The sequence below is a fragment of the Meleagris gallopavo genome, chromosome 2, assembly GCF_000146605.3.
Source record: "Meleagris gallopavo isolate NT-WF06-2002-E0010 breed Aviagen turkey brand Nicholas breeding stock chromosome 2, Turkey_5.1, whole genome shotgun sequence".
NCBI classification, from domain to species: domain Eukaryota; kingdom Metazoa; phylum Chordata; class Aves; order Galliformes; family Phasianidae; genus Meleagris; species Meleagris gallopavo.
The window spans coordinates 54,751,584-54,775,625 of NC_015012.2; positions in this window are offsets into that span (position 1 = coordinate 54,751,584).

The following is a 24,042-nucleotide window of genomic DNA, read 5'->3' on the forward strand; positions in this document are numbered from 1 at the left end:
CTTGTCATCATAGTATTCCATGTCAGGCTGTTCATTTAGTTTCAAATTCACCTCTCTATGCACGTATTTAACCCATACTTTGTCAGCTAGAGTATGAGGATGTGGGATGGGGTATCAAAATCTATTTTTTGAAAGATTAAATGTCAGATATTGCTGACATCTGTTTTGTCTTGCTTTGTTTGAAACACGGTTTATAACACTTGACTTCTATGCTTTTCTCTAATAGGCAAATTTTTGTCTCTTTTCTAGTAAGCAGTATAATTTCATTTGTTAAAACCCACTGTCAGCTGTGTACTCTGCAATGGAGTTACTGCTATGTAACACCTTCCCTTAGCTTAGATGCATTTAGTACCTTAGTGCTATTTTCCTTATGATGTTCAGCTGAGCAGTCTGTGAAGTGGAAGACCACTGCCACAGGCAGGGGTGCTCACCACCAACCAAACATAGCTGTCAGAAGTTCTTGCATGACTTGGAAGTCTTACAGCTGGAATATCCAACTCTCACTTCTCATATCCCTCTGGTAGTTTCTGTATTCTACCAGTATGTTAGTAATATGTCACTGGCATTAGAATCAGATCATCTGTAGCACTCACCTGTCAGTTGAGGTTTTGTTGCTTTTTCCTTTTAGGTAAAGATGGGTCCTCTACAACATAAGTTCCATGTTTGTAGGGGAAATATGTTGCTCAAACATGCAAGGAAGGGTCTGTTAACCTGCTCATCATGTGAAGATGATGTGATGTTAATTAGCTTATCCTGGACTCCAATATTAAAAAATGACAGTACTAGGATCAGATCTCAGGTACGTGTTCTCATTTCCATACACTCTGTCCTCTGGGACACTGGGTGCACTGCTTTTATCTGTTATCTTCCCTTTCCCCCACCCCTTATGTGACAAATTAGTGGGAGAGAGACTTTCTATGAGGGGGGAAAAAAATACATATTCGGAATTATTCAAACATAGTTAAGCTGTAGCTTTAGAATAGCTCATTCAGAAGATGCAATCAGAGATCGAGTCCAACTGTTTGACCACTTCAAAGCTAAGGAAAATATAATAATATTATTGAGGGCATGAAGTATCAGCCACTTCTCTAAGAAGCCTTTCCCAGTGTATGAGCACTCTCACAGTGAAGATTTCTTTTCTTAATGTCCAGCTTGAACTTCCCTGGTGCATCTTTGAGATGTTTCCTTGGTGGCCCTGCATGTGGCAGGGAGGTTGGAGATGCATGAGCCTTGAGGTCCCTTCCAACCCCGGCCTTCTGTGATTCTGTAGCTCCTCAAAAAGAGGATTTCAGTCACAAGTAGAACTGGACAAGCAGTTTTAGCTCCAAAGCTGGCACAGAAATGAAAATGTTTTCTTCCTCAGCCACTAGAACATTCCCAGAACTGAAAATGCAAGAAGTTTTAACATCTGCGGGTCACTGTCCAAGCATAATACACTACTAGCTATGAGAAATTAAAAGGTGACTAAATTAATTGGTCAGTTATTAATGTTAGCCATAGCCTTTCTACTCAAACAATTGGAGAGAATTAGGCACATCAGAGCAGATCCCGGGAAGTTTCTGCTAATAGAGTATGACTGTAGTTAAAATAAATGGAGACCTCTAAGTCCTTAGGAATGTTTAGAAATTGGCTAAACAAGTGTGTAAGATCACTAGAATACCAAAGGAAAAACAACAACAACAAAAAAAACCCAGCAAGAACTGAGTCTATGTCATGTCAGGTTCTGTTCTGAGAAAAGACATTGTACACTGCCATGGATGTTGCTGACTTTTACAAGTGACCTATAGGGAATTTTATCAGAGACGTATTTTGACAGACATTCTCTGCTATGATGGGCTGGAACTAAGCAAGTCCCTGCTTAGACCTTTTGAGAAGTCTTGCCCCAGCTCAGTACTGCCCAAATTCTTTCCTGAAAGGATAATCTGGAAGTCTTCTGTGGTAGATGAATGAACACCATTACACAGGGTTGTCAAGAGCTGAGCATCTCAGAATAGCTCTGCCACGCTTCTGAATTACCTGTTTGAATTAGGCCAAGTTTGGTGGACTAGATGGTTGCCATTGAAGTTATTTCTGTTGGTCTGATATTGAAAAGAAACAGTGCCTTTGCAATGCTGTTGTGAACTGTAGTACTGGTAGCATGCTTTGCACTTTTGGTAATTCTGTATTTGTCATTGCATTTGCAATCACTATCTTAAGTTCTCTTAGAACATTAATAATATAAGCAATGAGAGTGTGAAGACGTGCTCTGAAAACGTATTAAAAATTTTCTCTCCTTCTCAGAGGAAGGGTGAGTTTGGAGTTGGCTATTATGTGCTATTCCGCTCAGTGGATGCGTGCCTGGCTACAGTAGGTTAAAAGGAAATTGAGGGTGGTGCCACTCACATTCCACCCTCAGCTCACTATTCACCTCTTGTCATCCACCCTTGCATTTAAACTCGATCATTTTACCCACCCATCTAGTTTCCATGTGAAATTGTGCTAATTGAGATCTGTCTTACAACATACAGAGACTTAAATCTGTTGTTTCAAACTTTGTTTTTAAATTTCAAGTATCTCTGATTTACTAATTCCCTGTTTGGGTCAACATCTGGTTTCCATCCAAGTGTGTACAGTTCAAGGACCATCTGCCATTGAAGTAGGAGTCTGATTATTCTTCATGGTTCAGGGACGTTAGATTCTGGGAATGAGGTGTTATTCTGTACCTAGCAGGAAGGAAAAGGATAGAAAGGGATCTGATAATGATTTGAATGGAGTAGGTTCTTGGGCATGTGTTTTACATGCCCTACAAGCTCTGTACACCTATAGGGGCTGACAATATCCTAGAGGTGCATCTGGTGCCAGAGAGATGAGTTCTTCCAGGAACTTTCTGAATCTTTATATTCCATCATCTTCTCCCTGCATCTTGACAATGTATTCTAAAGTATCAAATGAGGCTTTGTGTCTCTTGTCTATTTTTACCTCTTCCAAAGGCCTTTCACTTCTCATTCATAAACCGAGCTCCCCCTTCTCTTTTGTCTCAAGTTCTCCACTTTATTTTCTGTATTGGAAATTCTCCTTCATGTCAAATGAGGCCAAAGCTGTACCAGTAATGCAATTTTTTTAGGAAATAAGCATTGGACTGCACTGTAAGCTTTTACTGTACACACAACATGGTGTGTGTTTACACTCAGATGTCAGTACAAGGTGTTCAAAGATATGGCTGGTTAACTACTTAGGGCCTAACTACTGTGGGAAATGCACAAGACTGAGCTGGCTAAGTTTTCCACACAGGGAAAGGAAAACTTTCCAGCTTCTGACTACAGATTATTCTCTCTCTGTTTCTCTTTTAATAAATAAATATTTAATTGGTCTAAGTAAAGTGGAATGACTTCATGGAAAGCTACAATTTTATGACTGTTTAGAGCATCCACTGAGGACATAGAGTTTTAGATTTTATCAGGCTGAGGAAAGATTCAAAGCTAAACAGCACACATTCAGGGTGAGGGCTCTGTATGCAATAAAGAGGCACTGAGGTCCTTGGTTAATGACATGGAGTTTTTTCAAAGGGAGGCCCTTATAATGTCACTTTGAGAACACATACCTGTGGGTCTTCTGCCATATTACTGTAGCTCAGGGAGCTGAAAGGCTGTTTAGACAAATCTTGGGCTTGCTTTGAAACAGATTTTAACCTGTGTGGAGAATTTAATTGCTAGAAATGTAGGAAGTAGCTAAAAGTTGCAGATATCTCCAAATCCAGGGGATGATATTTTGAGAGGATGAGATAACAAAGTCAGGGCATTTTGTTGATCCTGTGCTTAGTGAAATATTAGTTGTGTGCCATCTATTTGCAGTTAAACTATAAAAAGTATCTGATTGAACCACATATTTTCCTAACATATTTCTGGGGCAGAAAGAGAATATAGCTGAATATAAGTAATGGAAATTACAGCAATTGAATAAATTGAACTCTGATGTGAGACCCAGGTGTTGGAAGTGTCTGCTCCTTACTTAAACCCCTCAGCTGTCATCCTGACACTCTTTCATTTGCTCACATTGCAGAACACCACATTTATGTACTAAGGTATAGTGGCAATTCGCAGATGTGCAAATCCTCTATGTCAAATCTGACAATTGAATTACCATGTTTACTTGGCACAAAAGAATTAGCTTATGTATAGTTCCCCTAGTCTGACACTTGGCCAAGTGTTTAATGTTCATAGCTATAGGTAAGTGATTCTCTGTCACTGGAAACATTGAAAATATTGACAAATAATAAACCAAGTAATCTGATTTTTAAGAACAAAAATGGAAACAAATATAATTTATGGAGTATCAATATGTTGCTGTTCTACTTGTCAACAATGCTGTGGTTCAAAGTTTGCTTGCTATTTCCTACAAACTACCAATTATCGTGATTAGATTTCATGCACCTTACAAACTTGCCAAGTCTCATTTTGTAAGAAAAAGCTTTCCTAGAAATCTCTTTTTCATTGCATGCTATAAATACCGTGTAGGTAACCTGTCTGTTTTGTTGTAAGAGCCCATTCTCATAATGGGTACTGAAACTATTAAAGTAAATTAAGAAATGGGCTGGTTTCAATCCAAACTTTCAAAGATGACCTGAGGTGTTCATTACTGTTGTTGTCAGTCTCGTTTTAAGACAGACATCCCTCCTCTGGGCTCAACAAATGCAAAAGACCTCTGAAAGTCATCAGAATGTGGCATTTGCAGCTTCCATATCTTTTGAATTTGAGGATTTCCTGGGGTGACTCAAAGAACAGGGGAGATGCTACTGACTCCAGCAAATGTAACTGACATAAATCACTTTATGCAAACTCAGTTACTTTAAATGACTATGCCAAAAATAGCAAATATTCATGGGACACTTCATTCTTTCTTCTTTGCAACATGAATTATTTTAAATATGATATGCATGTATGTATTTCGCTATGTGGTATCAGAAAAATGTATTCTGTCATTCTGATTCTGACAGCTTTTTTTTCCTTTTGATCTGCAGTATTCTTTGTTCCCAGTCCATTGCCTAACCAAACCCACAATGATTGTCTTAGATGTCTTCAGTTAGGCTTAAACAATGAATAATCACAAGCAGCGTTATGTGTCTTAAGTGAGATGAGCAAGCAGTCATATAATGGAATTATTAAAAATTAATGAAACTTGCCAGCAGGCTGTATTGACATATGGACTACAAAGAACAGAAATTCTTGATTTTCATCCTTCTCCTTCTTTCTGAATATCTACAAAAGGAGGAGAATTTTCCTAAAAACAAACAAGCAAAAAAAACCTGACAGCTTTCTATGAAACAAATCACAAAGATAATCCATATTTCTCATATTTCTTTGTGCCATGTGATATTTATCTTTTATCAGACTCTGCTGTACAGTCCCATGGAGGCTACAGTTAACTTTGGCAGGCATTGTATCAGTGACTCAGTCTGCCCTGGCCCCAAATCAGAGTAGAAACAAGAATGTCAGGCCCCTAAATTAGAAATGATAAAATGATGAAAATGAAGAAAGGAAAGTGGTTAAAAATATTTATTCTGGGTAGGTATCAGAGAAGCACCTGACCTTGGCCTCTTTGCTTACTGAAGAGGACACTGTCCTCAATCTGATTGTGAGATAGAGATGAAACACAGTGTAAAAATGATTCCAAATATCTGTTGCTAGGAAGCGGATGACATACTAAATTGCTCTGTAGATTGAGTGCTTAATTCAGTGATTTCCTGCCACAGGAGTTGCCAGTATACAGCCATTTTGTCTTTTTTGGCAAAGCGACCGCTTTTGGATGTCTGTCTCCAGTAGTCTTTCCTACTCTTCCTGTTGTAGGAAGGCCTGTTTCCTGTTGTGAGATTCCTGATTAGGCTCTGCACTATTTTAGTCTGCAGAAGGTCTGTGTAGCAGGTTGCTTCTCTGCATTTGATACTGATTTGTGGAAAGTAAAGCCAGATCACAGTCTGGCCACAATAGACCATCCGAATCCTTTGAGAAATCTAAAAACACCATAACTCTACTGAAAAGATCTGAAGTATTCAGAGGTACAATAGAGATCTAAATATTTATTTTTTTAGTGAAGTTTTACTTTGCTTCTTTTGTTTTTAGTATTCAGTGTTTATCAGCTTCATGTTGTCTTTTTTACATATCTCTGAAGGTTAGTTGTCCACCTTTAGTGTTCACAAGATCTCCTTGTCCAGGTTGAGACTGGAATCTTTGTATCTCCACAGGTAAAAAGATGTTTTCCAACTTTTCCTCTATGATTTGTCTCTGTAGATTTTTGATTCTGCTTGTAGTAAGTGGAGTGAATACAGTCCTGACATAATTGGAATGACTTTGCAGTTGTATAAGTTACTTTTTGTGACAAGAGAGCATGTACTTCAATGGCTGGCACTAAAAAGGAGGCAAAGGCATTTATTTATCCCCTACCACCTCAATTACTCCTATTCTGCCTCTGAGCAAACTATGAGATAGTATTGCTCAAGTGTCTATTTATTTCTATTGCACAGCTACCAATGGCAATAAATAAAATAATGCTTTTTTCCCCTGATTGCTATTAGTAGCATGTGCATGGAAAGGTACTAGTAATAACTAATTTTGTTTACTTTGAAGTTATATTTCATTCTTGTGTTTCATTCCTATGCTCTATTTCATCCATGCTGGAAAGATTCCTGCATGCCTGACCATGGACACCCAGTTCCTGCAGCCAGCCATAATATTTAAGAACACTTGAATTCCCAAAGGCAATGGTTGGAAGGGAGAAGACAAATCAAGAGTTTCTTCGTTTCTCTTACGAATTGCTGTTCAGTCTACACCCTTCTTCTGTAAAACAGTTATGTTGTGCCTGTCACTTGCTCTTTATCTCAAGTTTTATGTATCAGGGAGTGAGGAGACAGATACTGACTTCAGTGATGTGGGAATTCGTGTTGTCATTTCTTATCACAGGACAAGACAAGGTGCCATTCACCCTGGCCTGCAGCACAGGACATTCTATCTTTTTTTCTCCTTCTTACCATTCACTTTTGTTTCATTTTCTCATTATTTTCCTTCATTCTCTCATTGAAAATTTCTACTTGTTTTTCTTTTCTTTATCATTCTTCATCTCACTTCATTTCCTAGCTCAAATGATGGAAAATATCATTCTTTTCAGAATACAAATTTATGTGAAAGATTCTTGTCTTCAGAAAAAAATATGAGAAAGTTAACCATAGCAGCCCTTATATGATATTTTAATAAATGAGACATTGGCAGAGGCCAGGAAATTTGAAGTTAATTTAACACTGAACCAGACTCCTGCATCTGTGGGAAAGTGCTGCTGTTCTGCAGTCCTGGTGGAAACTGCCTTCACTTCATCTTTCCTAATTCTTTCCAGTATCTTCTGTACCATTACTAAACTTGGACTTTTGTTGTTGTTGTTGTTGTCGTTTAAATACATACATTTTGGCTCTTGCATACCTTTGCTACTCCAGCTTGTCTTTGCCAGGAAAGAATTAGGTTATGTTTCACCAGGGTCCTCTACAGTTCTGATTTGCAAGTCACTGTGAATGTAACAGGAGCACATGCATACTGTAGGTTATTTGTGCTAAATGGGCAAGATGAAACTTTGCTGCCTTCCTCCTTCCTCCATAATTCCAAGCTCTCTCCAGCTGCTGCTTTTGCTTATGTCTGCGCAGCATGACCTGGACTTCCAGTAGCAGATTGACTCTGCTTTTCTGTGTTGTTCTTTCTGTAAAAAACTTACCCTCATAACAAATGACATCTTCATACGTTGTAGTATGTTCTTCTCTGATGGTGTTCCACACAGAAGGAACTAAAAATGACATTTAGTAAAGTTCCCCAGGCAGTCACAAGGTTTGTCACAAGACAAAGGCAGTTTCCTTTCTCAGAAGAAGTAGCTATGAACTATGAGTCCAATATAATATAGTAGGGCCACTGCATTCATTTTGAAATTTGGAAGAGAAGATCAGGAAGAGTTACTAAGCTACGGATTCCAAGTCATCTGCAAAAAAACAAGACATAGGTACACAGCAGTTTCAGTAGAAGGGATCCTGAAAAGAGGCCAAAGCCTCTCAGCTAAGATGGAAGAAGTTACTCATGACAGTAGCAATTACTGCTAGCATTTTTCACTTACTAAGACAACTGTGAAATTAGCTACAGTGAGACTGTCTCTGATTCTGTATCTTCTTTCTAGAGCAGATAACCTGTCAAGTCTGAGCTCAGCCACACTCCAAACAGGCCCAGCCTGAGAAAGCTTTCTGTTTTCTTTGCTTCAGAGAGTCTTCAGTACAACCTGTTGCTACAGTAGTATAGGATCTAGAGTGCCTGAACATACAGGCTTGCAAGGAGGTTGCTACAGGGTAAATACACCAAGTATTTGTGCAACCTGTGCAATTAGACCCCACAATATCTTTCATAGTTCACTCTGGTGGGGCAAAACTTCCACATATTTTTGTAGAATCCAAGACAGATCTATATAATACCCAGTATTTTATAGCTTTTTCCAATCAACCAATGCCAATTTCTAATAGGCATAAATTAGATAAGATTTGCTACTCTACTGTTCCAAAGTTCTACTCTAATGCAAATATTTCAGAGGCAAAAAAGGCTGAGCATAAAGTGTCTTTTTATAGGTTGTTAATTTCTTGGACAGTCCATATTTGATGTTGACTGGTCACTAGAGTCCCACGTCATTTCCTCTTGCATCACTTGTTTCTGAAATCCTATCCCATTGCAGGTCATGCATAGATTTGCAATCAGAAATGCACTAACTGCAAAGAGGCAGTGTGCCATAAGTCTGAGAAAATTTATGTTATTTGCTTGCTTGAGTGAGTTACTACCCCGTACACCAGGATATGTTTCTGTTGCTACAGCAGAATCTTTGCGTTATATTCAGGTTGGTCTGTCCTATACTGTGTCAGGAAGGCCTGAATAATATTTCTGTCATTAACAGGGACATTTCTCTTTTAAACTGATTCAACCTCAGATTGTTGAGAGGCAATCAGCAAAATCATTGCCAAATAAGACCAAGAGTATGAAACTGGAGGAGACTAATTGAACAAAAAGATTGAAGGGACACGATTATTTTATCTAGCTTATGAAGAAGCAATTATTGTAATATGCCAGAGAGGAAGCAGGCAACAGGATAAAATTGCTGAAATGACTTGGTAAAATTCTGAGAGGAAAAATACATCCTCCTGAGTCAGCTGAGAGTGTCCCCTGGAAGTGCAGTCCTATGCTAAGTGCCAATCAATATTTTTGTTTGCTACCCACGTATGCCTGTCTAATCTGTGCCTGTATATTAGGCTTGGCTTACATCTTCTCTCCTATCCGTCTCTATTAACGTCACCACGGTCCACTTGCAGCTAAGTAAACATTAGCTCTAGCAACAGTGTGCTCTTTAGAACAAACTACCTGGTTATGAAGCCAAGGTTGGCTCCGCAGAAAACGTTCATCAGAAATACATTAGGAACCTTACAATGGATCACCTTGTGCAAGAAAACAGTGGCTGCTCCCAAAGTGACCTGTGGCAGGACAGTCTGTCAAGACTCGTCTCTTCATCAAACCCTTGACCTTTTTTCTAAGGATACAGTAATGCAGTTGAGTAATGATGAGGTCATTGTGAACAAAGACAGCTGCTCTCAGTTTTTTTTAAAGGCAGAAGTCAAAGGTTCTGCCTTTTTTTTTTTTTTCTTCCCCCCACATATCCATCTCTCAGTAACCCCCAGTCTTGGAATGTTCTGCATGACTTTACCTCTCTTGCACTGTTTACCTCCTCCTGTTCTGTGCAGTGCCTCTAACCTCAAAGTTTCTCTGTCCTTTTAATTTCCTATTTTTTTTCACATCCTGGCCCTGTCCCCTCCTAGAACAAAACACGTGGCCTTTGCTTTGCTTTTGATGTTGGCTGGCTTCACAGCCAAAATGCGTCTCAGTCTGGATATGAGTCTGTAGCACTATGGCTGACTTGCACTAATTGCTCTGGTAGAAACACAGACATGAAATAGTTCATCTTGCTTTCACTGAGGGTATTAGCAGCTCACAGCTGCTAGTGAGGAAAAGTTCGTACAGAGGCTGCTGTTTTGGAGTAGCAGACAGGAAGTGAGTTGGAGTTCTTGATTTGTTTAGCCACGTCTATAATTTGGTTAATTCACATTGCTCTGTTTCAGGTAAGCATCTCTATTTTCAGTAACAAAATTTTTTGCAGAATAAAGACGGAGTAAACTGTTTTGCTGGTTTTACTGGTACTTCTGAGCAGTAATGACAACTGCATCTTCTCTTCTTCAGGGAAAATTAAGCTTGTTGAATTTGTGGCCCTTCAGAGAGGGCATTAGTATCTGAATTATGAGACTCAATGTTTGTCAGTGGTTTTTGAGCTTGCAATTTATAAATTTTTTTCTGGTACAAAACAAGGAAAAAAATCCCAGTATTTGTAATAAAGTTAATAAAAGTAGCATTACTTCCACATTAAAAAGGTATGAGTGGTTTAAAGAATATGCACAAATCAAACAGAACCAAATTGTCAAGTGCAACCTGAGTTGTGTCAATCAGTATTTTCTACTTGCTGCCTTTGCAGACTTATACCTCCCAATGCCTCAAGTTTTGCTTACATCCACTGTTTTATTCTTCCTCATTAACGTCACTAATCTTTACTTGAATTACTTACAAACAGAAATACAAAGTGCCAGTGTGCAGTAAGTGCAAAGAGTACTTGTCACCATGGCTAAGTGTTAACGCAAATCAGCAGAGTTAATATGTAAGCTTATCAGATGGCTTCAAGTGTGAGTGAAGTCCTACCGACTTTTTCCAATTCTTGCATGCTGCCAGAGCACAGAAGGAACAAACAAACAAAAAAAAAGCTGCCCATTTGTTGCCTTTTTGTTTTATTATTTTAATAGAAGGTCAGTGATGACCCCAGTCTTTTCCTTCTCCCCAACCTATGGTGGTTGATGAGCACTTGGCAATCAGCATAGCAAGGATTTAGGAAAAGTGGAATCATTATCTGACTTTATGGGCTGCCAAAAGACAGAAGAGCAACCCAGACTGTACGTGCTGGTAGGTAGTATAGTAGGGCTTATATTTCTGACCAGCCCACCAGGCTTTGCAAAAACATGGCACTGAGTGGGAGCATGTGAGCTCTGAAAGCAGACTTTAAGCACTTTGTGTCATCCTTTGTAAGTCTAGAAAATAGTTGCAGTGTGGTGTGTTTCCTACTGACCTTAGTGTGGAACTTAAAAGAAAATTTCATTATGTACTTTATTATGATTATAAAGATGTCTTCAGTTTCTCTGTTCCTTCAAGAAATAGTTTGTTGAGGCAGAGCAAGTCACATATCCTTCAAATGCAGACTTCTGTCTACAGCATTATGATTCATAGAAAGGAAACCCTATTATTATTAAGGCAGGGAGAGAGGAGAGAAAGGAACATGTGCTGGCTGCAGGGGCAGTGATGTTGGAGAGGGAGCTACGGTGCCTACAAAACATTTAATGTAAATAAGAGCCACAGTGAGGTGCCTTGGTAACCAGGGCAGATTATAGCAGCTTAGTGACACTTCTTGTCTCTTGATGAAACAGAGACACAAGTCTGGAAGATATCATCTCCAGGTGGGTGAAGATACCTGATAAACTTACCACCACTTACTAGGTGGTAGCTGCTTCTACCACCAAGGTGTCTGCTGGTGGCATGAAAAAGGCAGATGTCAAACTGGGCACTGCTCTGCTACCCTGGACTGGGTGCAGTGACCTCTGGGACTGTTTGCTATTCAGGGCTGAAACTGAACGAAGCCTGGGTGTCTCAGCCAGGCCATAGTGTGGAAAAGATCCAGAAGGACAGGAACAGGAAACACACTAACTTGCTTCCAGTTATCTGTTTGTGACGTAAATATTGAGCAGTGTGGGCATGATTAAAAATCAGTACTTAAATGAAAACCCTTCAGTATAAATAAGAATCTGAAATATCGTTCTTTTTTATGCTTTTTCTCCTATGATGCTTGTGTTTCACTACTGGGTACCTTATTAAAGCAGGATTGCTGCTTGACATATATTTAATGAAGTCAAAACAGAAGTTTCAGTGTATTCTCAACATCCTCTTCTTCTTTCTTCCTCCCAGTTCCTGTGGAAAGCAACACAGAGTTTCAAAGCCAGTATAATGAAAAGTGCAGGAAGATATTAGATCCAGTGTGATAAGGCAAGCCTCATCCATCTAATGTTGTATGGTAACTGTGCATTTTAAAAATCAAGAAAGATTGTATTGTTATTAAAGTTACTGATATTCTGAATTTCATTAGGCCTGTGGAAAAAGGTTGGTGCAAAATACAGTTTTTTTCCTAGTTAAAAGTTAAAAAAAAAAGGTACTCAGTGATAAAGTGAAAGGGAATATCTGAAAGTATTTAAGGATGTTGTTGCATAGGAAAGACACTGGAACCAGTGTGTGTGTGCAAACCTACACTGAATGTGGAAACCATCCAGTGCATCTCAGTAGCAGCTGTGCTCATTTTGTCACACAAACATTTGTCCTTCTGAGTTATACTAGGACTGTGGGGACTGAATCTTGAATTGAAGCACTTCTCTTTTGCAGCATGTCATAACAGTTCATATTTAAAAGATAATTTAGTTCATTCTACCCCTGCAATAAGTCAACTGGTCATATACATTAATAAGCTAGAGTTATTTAAAGTGCTAAAGAATTATTTATAGTGGATCAAACAATGAAACCACTTGGATATCAAAAAGTGAAAACGATTCATTTAAAAATTTATACTGTCTTTTATATATTTCTTGTTGTATCATGATTAATTGCTTACCCCAAAGGTGTGCATATCATTAGGCTGTAAGTTTATTTGGGGCCTTAGAGAAAAACAAATCATTCAGAGGTCATTAAGGAGCTCTCCCAGGTTACACTGGCGAGTTTTGTTCCCATCTCTTTTAGACCTAGAGTGAAATCAGGTCTTCTAAATGAAGATAAATCTCAGACTTTAATGTCTGTTTTAAGGTAATTTGTACTTTTAGACCACTAGCAAGAGCGTATGCTAGAGTTCAGTGGAAGAGGATTAAGACACAGTTGAATGTTTATCTTAGCTCAGTTACCTAATTCTCCAAAAGCAATGCTGGCACTACTGCATTCCAGCTGAAAATCTCAGATACCAGTTTATCAGGATGCCAATGCAGTAAGGTGAGAGGCTTGCTGAGATGATGTCTGAGCCATTCATGAAGCTCAGGCAAACTCACTGCTGCACAAATGCGTCTCCTAGGGGAAGGCACTGATGCAATCAAGGTTCAGGTGAACTTTTTTGGGCCAGTACATCTGCTCTGTGTTATGCCACCCACACTGGCAGTGAGTTTATGTTGTTCTGTTTATCCAAATACATCTCTGGGCACTAGATTAATTACTTATCTCAAAAGTCATAGATTACATTTCAAAATCGTAGAACATGCTTTGAGTGCAAGGCTCAGAACTTGCTCAGCGTATACCAGAGCTTCTACTACTTAGACTTGGACAAACTGTGACTCTGCTCCCAAACTAAGAAAAATGAGGTGCCAGAAGGAAATCCAGAAGGTCTCAGGAGGGAGATTTTGCCCATCTCAGCTGTATACCATTTCTAGAGTTCCAGTCAGACATCTCAGAAGTCTTCCCCACTGAAAAAAGCACTGAAAAGAGACCAGAACAGACATGTAAGTAAATTCTAGTGATGTAAGGGTCAGATTTTCATGCACAGAATGAATTTCATACCACACAAATATATGCATACATTTTTATATTCAAGCAAGTGCAGCCAAACACAGCAGAACTGCATATTGCCTGGCAACATCAGAATCAAGTCTCTCTGTATACTAGTCAAAACCAAGCAGAAAGTTCTGTGCTTCTACTTATCTTCTAAAATCCTTAGAGAAGATTTTGCTTCTCTGATTGAACTATGGTTTTCATATTTTAAAAGCTGTTTCTTATTGTTAAGACATGAGGCCAAAGTGTTCTGGCTGTTCTAATTGCTGCCTTATTTGAATGGACATCAGGATGAGACAAGTGAAGTACATATCTGGTTTTGGTGAATTGGGACAGAATAGACTTATCATCAAGGTCAGTCTAAATTTCTGCTACTTCTACTATCTTTTTTGCTGTTTATACAAGTATTAATAATGAAAGATGAGTGACCAGGTGTTAATTGCTTTCTGCACAGTTGGTCATGAAGTATAAACAGTAAAAGGATTTTTCTCAAATACCCTGCCAGATAATTGGCCACCCACAACTGCAGTCCTATTTAAGGTCTTCCCTCCTACCCTGTTGCATCAAAGAAATGGAACAGCGGGATGCATAATTATAGTTACACTCAACATGGCAGCCTCTCTGCTACCAGTGAGAGCCAGAAACACGTGGAAAAGCACGTCCTGCCCAGGCAATTGGCTCAGTCTGCTGTGCATTGCATAAGATGGAGGACACCCCTCTAGCTACTCTGATGGTGTCTGCATCAGAATTTGATCTTCCCACGTCATTGCACTCAATACAACATCATTAAAGAAGGAGAGAAATAGATTCATACGGGTGGAGAAGTGTGTTTCGAAGCACATCTGTGTATTAATAGTCCACATATGTGGCTTTCTGAATGACCTGTCTGGCTGAGAGAAGTGAAGAATTCCGTTTCTAAGTGTTCCTTATTCCACTGCAAAGAAAGTCTGAGACACCTTTGTCCCTTCATTTAGTAGAGTTAGTCACCATAGTTACCAACAAAGCACAGGCTAAATTCCATGGAATTGGTGAAACTGAAATGCACAGTGTAGCAAACAAAGAAATGCCTTGGATTCTAGAAGCTTTACAGTTTCCACATATTTGTACAAGAGAGAATTCTTTAACATTGAAATTAGTAGTTAAGACCTTCAATTTAATTTTGACTGAATGTATTCTTCTGAGTGCCCAGCAGTCCTGCTTACGTGCAACAAATGGCAGTGGTAGGTGCAGCACCTGGTCAGTGCAGCTGGCTATTTCCAGCTTGGCAGCAAACTGTTCTACTGCCTCATAACACCAAGTACAGCCTGTGAGACTCTTTAGTAAGGCAGGTGCCTTCCCTTCCTGACTCCGGATCTTCATCATCTGCACATTGCCTACTGATTAGCTGTCTTGCACACCTGGCAGTATTAAAATCAGAGATTAATTCAAGATTAAAATAGCACCAAGCCTATTCAAATACATGTATGTTTGTGTGTGCATGCATCTGTGTGTTAGTATATATATGGGTACATGATGATGACTGTAACAATCTATTGCAAATTAAAATAGTTTTTTTGGATATCTTGGCATTAATTAAACTCATTAGGCTCCTTTGACATCATTCCTTTACTTATACGTATTCCCAAGTTGTTTTAAATGCATCCTGTTTTCTGTCTATCCTGTTATGAACAGGTTTTATTATAACTCTTCTTGTTTTTCCTGGAAGTTTCTAAGCTAAACCACTGACAAATGTGAAAGAAATAGTGCCTCCCTAATATGGATTTCATTCATTTGCTTTAAACGATCTTTTCATTGTAGATAGCTCTGCATGCTAGGAAGGGCTTTGTTATTGTGTTTCCTTAAAAGAATGGAAAAGGAAAAAACAAAAATGCCCACAAACAACTCTTTGGGATCAGAAGGTCCAGAATCCAGGTGACCTGACAACCATAACTCAAAGTGAGATCTGAAAATGCTTCACCTGCAATCTTGCTGAAACAAAAGTTAGTGGAAAACAGGTTCTTTTCTCAATTGATGGAGCCCCTGAGTTAGTGCATCCTGTAGACTGCGATTGGACAGGTTCTTTCTAGTTCCCCTGAGCATTGTCACTCCTGCATTGCCAAATTCTTTGCTATTTGGTGAACAGCCTGTGCTGAATTGGATGAAACATCTCTGTCTGATGACCTGCTCAGTTCAACCTGCTCTGCTCAATGTTGGTCGGACCTTTGTCAAGTTGTCAAGAGTGGGCTTTAGGTGAAAAAAGTCTGCAGATGAAATGTAGTTCTTCATAAGCAACACTCCATGGCATGAGATTGAAAGTCGTCAGAGAAACTGCACTGTGTTTGATGGAATACTCTAAGCCAAAGCCATGATATTTTATATCAAACTGAAAAGAAAATTTGAATCTAAATCAACATAGTTTTTCAGTTTTGCATTCATCTGTTCTCTGCTTTTCTTGAGAGCTCTGTCTAACAAATTTTACATGGTTCAAAAAGATTTTCCATATTAAAACCTTCAGATAAAACCAGATTTACTGGTTATTCAATTCATTATTCAACATCCCATTATTCCAAAATATGTAACATCTCTATCTGTTATGTAAATGTTCCTGTAGCACATAATGCCACGCTGAACTGTAAATACCACATAAAGACTGCTGGAGGAATTACTGCATGGTGTTAGCCCACTGGTAATGTGTGAGACAGTTGCTACACTTCTATCTGGGAATTTGCAGCAAGATGTATATCCCCATGTCTTCCCCAAAGTGGATGGAATTATGTGCATGCATAAAGGACAAGAAAAATGCCTACTTATTATATGAAATAAAAGTGATTTTTTGTACTGAAAAAAAAAAACCCTAATAATCTATTTTTGTTTCTACTCTTCAGTCTTTTAAAAAGAATAGCTAAGCTGATTTAAATTAAATTTTACAAAGCATATGCTCCTGGGAAGAAATCTTATAAATCTACTTTCAGCCCAAAGCACATTTTTATGGCTGAGCTATAATAAACCACTCAGAACAGGGATTCCACTGGAATTGCTTACAGAATATAGTAGCACGAAAGGTATTATTGCTATAAAGCTTCATCGTAATGTTTGAATTTAGTTGACAGAACCAGAAGGGCTATTTTTATTCAGTTTGACCTCTCATCACTAGGTCCTACTAGAATCTCACACTACAAAGAATAAAACAGCCAGAAATTCAAACCAGAATAATGATTAAAATAATAAAGTAGAGGCCAGAGTGTCTCAATGCAATAATACATTTGATATATGAATGCTGCTGTACTGAATGTATTGGCGCAGGGAAAACGTGAAAGAAACAGCATTTATAAGGAATGTTCTTCTTCTTCAACAGTGAAAAGCCAAGGTGATCTGGATGTGGCTTCATTACAAATTTAATTTTGCATATGCTTGCTATCTTAGTTTGCAAAATAGGGCAATGTGTTTGGTGGTTACACAACCTAAGAGTTGCATGGCACTGCAGAAATATACCAAGAGGATAATAGGTGGCAAGGAGGGGTGACAGAAGCACCAGAAAATAACAGAAATGGAAACAAAGTACAAAAACTTTATAAAAGTCTGGGTACTATCGCATGATTATGCAAAGTGCACATAAAATGACTTATGAAATCTGTTCACTGTTGAAATGAAATGTTTACATAAAAACTTCCCCATACAGATGTCTCTGTGTCCTTTGGGTAAAATGCCAGGTTATTTAATGACCTACTTACTCTTGTATCACATCCAAGGTATAATATCTATTTCATGTAGGAGAAATGTGTTGGCTTTTAGTGCTGGGAGATCTTTTTTCTGCTTTATCTAATAAAAGCATTTTAGTCTGCCGCTTGTGAGGGGGCTCTGGTCATGCATAAGAGGATGTCAGAAGGAAAATGTAGACCATGTGGCTGTGTTCATTAATCTCCTCTGCTTGCTACTCCCTAAATCAGAAACAGCACAACTGATGCAGCTACAAGTATCAACAGCAGCAGCTTGAATATAAAAGGCCTGTCCTTCATCAGAAATACAGCATATCGCTGCTTTGGTCTCAGCACACCACTGTAGTCGAGATCAGAAAATGTGTACTTTTTTTCTGTAATCCTTGCAATGTGTAAAGAAAAGCATGGACGTAAGATGTAATTTACCCTGAGAGATGTCTTTGAGATAATAAAAGGTAAATATATGACAGCAATTAGTTCCAGTTAAGGAGATGCATTTGGAGTAGCTCACGTGTATTTGGAAATTAAAGGAGAGAGAAGGGGATGTTACAGGGTCTTCTAGAAGAAGCTGAGGTGCATGGAAATTCTCCCTTTTGAGGGAGAAATAGCAGTTTTTACTAGAAAGCTGGATTCTGACTCTCTTATGTGATGTGAAGTAGGAGAGAGGCATCACTGCCAGTTTGAATAGGTGCAACTGGGATGACAGGAAGGAGTGTTTTCTTAGCTTCATGTCTGCAGATTCTTTCAAACTGTCAAGAAAATGAAGATGGCACAAGAGACTGGCAAATAATTCTCAGAAATGATGCACTGATGCCATATCCTTAACTGAGAACCAGGACAGATCACAGGGTCAACCTGTCCTCAGGCAAAAGAACAGGAAACGAGACAAGAAGGGCTGTCAATCATGCATGCATCTGTGATAGCTTCCTTGAACAACTTCTTTCCTTTCTGTTATTTCAAAATGCTCTGAAGTATCATGCAGCAGCAACGGTTAAACAACAAATCTGTGATGCAGGAGGGCTGCTTAGCTATAGCTCTTCCTTAACTGCTAGTAAAGACATGTATCTGTGAAATGAATGGATGAATGGTGGTAAGGGAAGAGGATGACCAGTGTCTGCAGGATGAAGTCCTAATCCTTCACTAGCCAGTTCTGTTTCCCTGATCATCAAAGAGAATTGTTGGTTGGATAGGAACTTCATCCACCCATGGATGACAATTCAAAACCCACTCCAACCAGTAAGATTTCTTTCAATCCTTGCCATCAGGTTGTAACATTCTCATTTAAATATCCCTATTGCTTTACCTGTTATCCAGCTCTCCAAAAAAAAAAGGAAAAAAGAGAAAAAAAAGGGCAAACAGAAGACATGCTACAGAGCAATGATTTTTTTTTTTAAGTGTATTTGACCACCTTGGAGGTATTGTTGGTTGTGCTGAGTAAAAGCGAAAATTCAGAGCTCAGCTCCAGTTAATAATACATGTGGCAAGAATGTGAAATCTAAACCTTAAGTTATTCAAGCTATTCAGACTCCTCAACATGAAGACTTACTGTCAGAGCCAACAAACTTTTGCATGATTTCTAATACCCCCAGTTCTATTTAGGAAATGATATGAAAATGCTATGTAGGTAAACATTTTCCCTTTTTTTATTGACAGATTTCAAAAAAATGTTCGGGTCCCTCAGCATGTTTATTTTATTTGCAAAATGTATTAAAATTTCTGTAAGTGCTTTTCCCTGAAGTGAATTTCCTAGGATCCTTGGTACAGCTGTTTTTTTATATGTGTTCTACAAGCTTAAAATGCAAAACCTTGAGTCTCTTGTTCTTCTGTGTGTACAAGAGGGTTCATCCTCTGACACTAGGGAAAAACTTTGCCATGAATCTGTGAATTTGTAAAGCTTTTTTCAATACTTTCAAGAAGTACTAAAATCATCTACTATGCTTAAAGACAGACTGAGCGAATGAGTGTCTGAAAAACAAGAAATTTAAAACTCTGAACTTCAACTGCAGATGTCTAACGCAAGCTTACAGATATTTTTCCTCATTATATGAATATTTGAGAACTTTGTAGAATGATAATCTTGAGAACATGCCATAGTCTGAGGACATATAAATGCAGTGAAGAAGTTTTCAGTCTCCAGGCTGCTCCAGTGATTTCTTAAATAGAAGAAAAATATTACAATATTGATGAAAGAAAAAGATATACCCATTTGTTTGGTGGTGGTTGTTATTTTCTTTATTTTTTTTTATTCACTATTCATTCAAATGAGAGCAACTTTTGCAGTCTCTGCTGGATTTTTTTTCCACGAGTTTTGCACCATTTAGAAATAAGAATCCTTTGCTCACACTGAACTACAAACAGGTTCAGGAACTGTATTGAGAGCAGAATCTTCTGAGTAGCAAAGCTGATCCACTTTGTAACTGTTGCTCAGGATACCAGGAATACGATTTATGTTGCAGACACTCCCACTGTTTCTGGTATGAGAAATTATACAATGTACATGTGTAGTCATTTGCCCTAGACTTTCTCCTAGTTTTTCCTCTATATACTCTTCATTTTCTTCTCAGGGAATGCCTCTCTTTAACTGGCCTTTGCCAGAAATCAGCAAAGCACTGGTGAAGTCATGGTATAGCAAATTATCATCTGGGCTTTGTATTGCTATTAATATTTTTAAAGGCAATAGTGGGGCAAAGACAGTGTTTTGCCTTATTCAGCAGAGCAATAGGGAGAACCAGTATCAGCCAAAGAAATCATATAACTTTAACTTTTTAGCTTGAAATTTTGATGAATAATATATGTTTCACGATACTTGTGGGTTGTATCCTCTGCAGCTCGCAGTATTGCTTTCTCTCCCCTCTCCCTGCCTGATTGCAGCTTGATGAGAAAGAGTAACATTAATCTTTGAATCACTGGTATTTAATAACCTGTTTCACCTCATGGATTCCTATGTCTTTAAAAATCTTAAAGAGAAACGAACATATACTTGGAGACCCACTTGTTGCATGTAGAAGCTGCCAGTAGGAAATGGCTGGATTGCACTTCTGCAAAACAGAAGGAAGGAGAATGATGCACAGAAACAAAGGCATCTTACAAATGAACTCTTACAAAAATGTTGTTTCTCTGTCTGTAAAAAAAGCACTGTGACATGAAACTGGTTTAGAGGGAAGGCCCAGAGGTTTTTTCACTCAGCAGATTTTGGCATAGAAGTCCTGGCCCAGGTACAAGAATAACCCACGCCTTACTTGAAAGAAATGGCAGCCTTGGGCAGGCCTGGTGTCCAAGCAACCACTGCCTGTCAGAACAACTTCCTGGATCCTCAGGCAAATGTTCCTGAGTTCACCTCAGGGACAGGGCTTTTTTCATCTCTTTGGCCCCACAAAAATGCAGATACAAAGTCATCTTTCCTCATCTTGAGTCAAGCACAGGACAGCATGGACATACCCCCTCATCAAACCTCACTTTGTAGAACATGACCTATTAAAACTGCTAAAGTGTTGAGGACACCTGCTTGCTGGTCCCAGTAGCTCTCCTTGCAGAGGTTGAATGTAAGCAGTACAGACACCAGCTCAAATCAGCCTTTACTAAGGATGAGGCTAAAAGGAATTACTTTACAATCCTTAGACATTTCTAGCTGTAATATAAACATAAAGCATCACACTAGGGGTGCCAACAAGAGCAGGCAGTTGCAATTTAGTGGTAAATGTCACCAGGTTGATCTTAAAAGGGGACAGTACTGGCTGAGGGTCTGCGAGTTTGTCCTCCTGTAGAAAGCCTTTTTCTCAGCACTGACATGCAAGGAGCTTCAGGAGAATATTTTACTCTTTTTTCTACTGCTGAGTGAACCAGGAGCCTGCAGGCTCTGAATGTGTTTCTGAAGAAAATTGCCTGGGCTTTTCTTCCTTTTACAGAATAGAACCTCATCAGAATTTCCATCTTGCAGGAAATGGTTATTTTCATTTTTCATTATAACTTGAATCATCTGAAAGAGAATACTAAAATTCCCTTGGAGACAGAAATTTTGAGTTTGGCCAACTTTGTTCACCTTTCACACTCCAGCTTCTGATGCACTGAGGCAAAGAAACTGTAGAGAATAACCTTTATCACTGCGTATTTCATTCATTCCAGAACAACTTCATTTTCTGCAATGACTGAAAGAAAAGGTCTGTATCAAAAAGTAAGTGACCAAGTAGCTAATGACTTTATGATAAAGTTTACAAGCAATGGATCTAATTAAATTTAAATGGCTGCCCCTACTTTTGGTGTTGCTTCATCCCTTTCAAGCACTAGTCTTCACATGCTTAACCTTTTTGTTTGGATATGTATCGTGCTTTTGAAACAGCACATTGAAAGCGCTCTGTATAGTATAAAGGAATAAGACCTCCCAGTAGGTTGAGAATATGAGATTAAAAAAATAGGGACATAACAGAGGCACTCTAAAAGAAGATATGCATTTCTAGATAGTACTACTCAAGAGTCTGTACTCAAAATTCATGATTCTGATGATAGTTGGAATACTAATTGGAAAAAAAACATAGCACCTAAGGTAGTAGCACCTATAATTCCATTGGGAAAAATAATTGTACTGTTAGGAAGTTTCCAAATGGTGTTGGGATCAGAGAAGTGGCATAGTCTCCAGTGTTTGAAGAGCCTGGCACATTAATTTTTTGAGCTCAAATTCTGTATATAGGGCAGAGAGGTTTTATCAAGCAGTTTTGAAAAAGTGACACCTTCATTCCTATTAAAAAGAAAGAAGAATTTGTATCTAATATATCACAGAACCACAGAATTGCAGAAGTTGGAAGGGACCTATAAAAATATTCCTCTTTTAAAAGATTATGTGAAATTTCTGAAATGTATCAAAATACACTGGTTTCAGCTGCCTGGTATGAGCTTATTGCTGATTTTGTATTCACTTGAGCCTGGCTTTTGTGTTCAGCAGAAAGGGTGAGTGTTAATTATTTACACTACCATAAATATTTGATTACTATGATATGCTGTCTGCAGCCCCATTATCATTCAGAGCAGTGGAATGGCTCCTGCTACAACAGTCACAAAATGGGGTGAGTCTAAAGGCAGTTTAACAGTGGCCTGTATGGGAGGTAGTGGTATATCCTGGTTTAGCAGCCCTCTGGTGTCTTCTGTGATGTATATGTCACTTTGTGAGCAAATACTACATGTGGCCATGCTATTACTGTGCACTAAAATAATAAAGCATGGTTATGGATAGTGCCAAGTCTGATTTACTGTTTGTCCTCTGGTAACTGCAAAGAGACATCTCATGTCCCACGCAGGACCAAGCATTAAGTAGTTTCATCATTCTAGCAGTGTCTCCAGCTTCTGTAGGATGATACTGCACTTACAGTCATGCCCATAAGCAACTGCCTTGTTAGATTTTGCCTTTGTGTTAGGGGATTTTTAGTCCTGTTTTGTATAGGATTCAGATATCACCACATTTATTACAATAAATGGATAATAAGATGGAGATAATAAGTGAGAAAAGATATCTGGCCTTTTGTCATAACAAAGAAAACACATGATAGCAAGCGGGAATGTGTTAAATTTATACCCTCATTTATACAATGTTTTTTCCCTTGTTGTTGTGGAACTGGATGCTTGAGATCCCAGCTGCTTCTCTCCAGTCCTACATTCCTCTTTTTCTCATAATTTCACAATATTTCTTTCCTTGTGCCTCTAGTATTTTGCTTTTTATTATGGATAGTCATCCTTTCTGCAGAGGATGGCCTCTGCTCAGATCAGCTTCAGCTTCTTTCATCTTTTTTTTTTTTTCCATTAAAAAAGACTGAGAAGAAGCTCCTTGAGCATAAGCATTGCTCCCATTTAGAATAACATTATCAGAGTCTTTAGTCTTAGACATAGTAAGACATAACTATTAATGAAATTACTTTTCTCTTGTAAGTGACAGATAAGTAATGGCCAGTGAGTTGCATAGAAATATGTCTAGATCTAACAGTTTCCTTTCCTTTGGAAAGAAAAGGTAACATTTTCTGGCTTAGACTGTGATGCCGTGACTTTGTTGGCAAGACTTATTCACACACACTGAGGTACATGAAGCTGTGTGAAATCAGCAGTTGTTCTCTGTGAGGACTCATAGATTCTTTTTTTTTTTACTTCAAAATGATTGCCAAATACTGGAGCAGACTGGCAGGGGAACTGCTGGAAGTGTTTGCAGATCCTTAAAAGGCCCCTAGGAAAAGGTCCTGGGGAAGGATGTAAGGTACTAAGGAAATAGGAAGAACTGGGAATGTCTTCAACTTCCTTCCATCCTGTTTTTCCATGATTTGACTTTGCAAATAAATTTTATTCTGTTTCAGGATCTGGAGTTCAGGTGAATTCCCAGATCCGGATGTAAAAGGGAATGCTGTTGTTAATCAACCGCTAATCTCTGCCATGGTATCTTTCACGCAAATTGTCTAGACTTTGAAGCATCTATCAGACTGAGTCCATCACTTCCAGGTACATTCTGTTATGACATTGCTGGTTTGTCCTAGTTTCAGTATAAACTAGTGTAAAAATGGATTTTTAATGGTTTACAAATGAAACCATTAACTGAGCTAACATTTGTGGGAGGCGCCAGACAATGACATCTAACTTCAACAAAGTGTATGTATTTTGGTGAACCTGAATGGAGG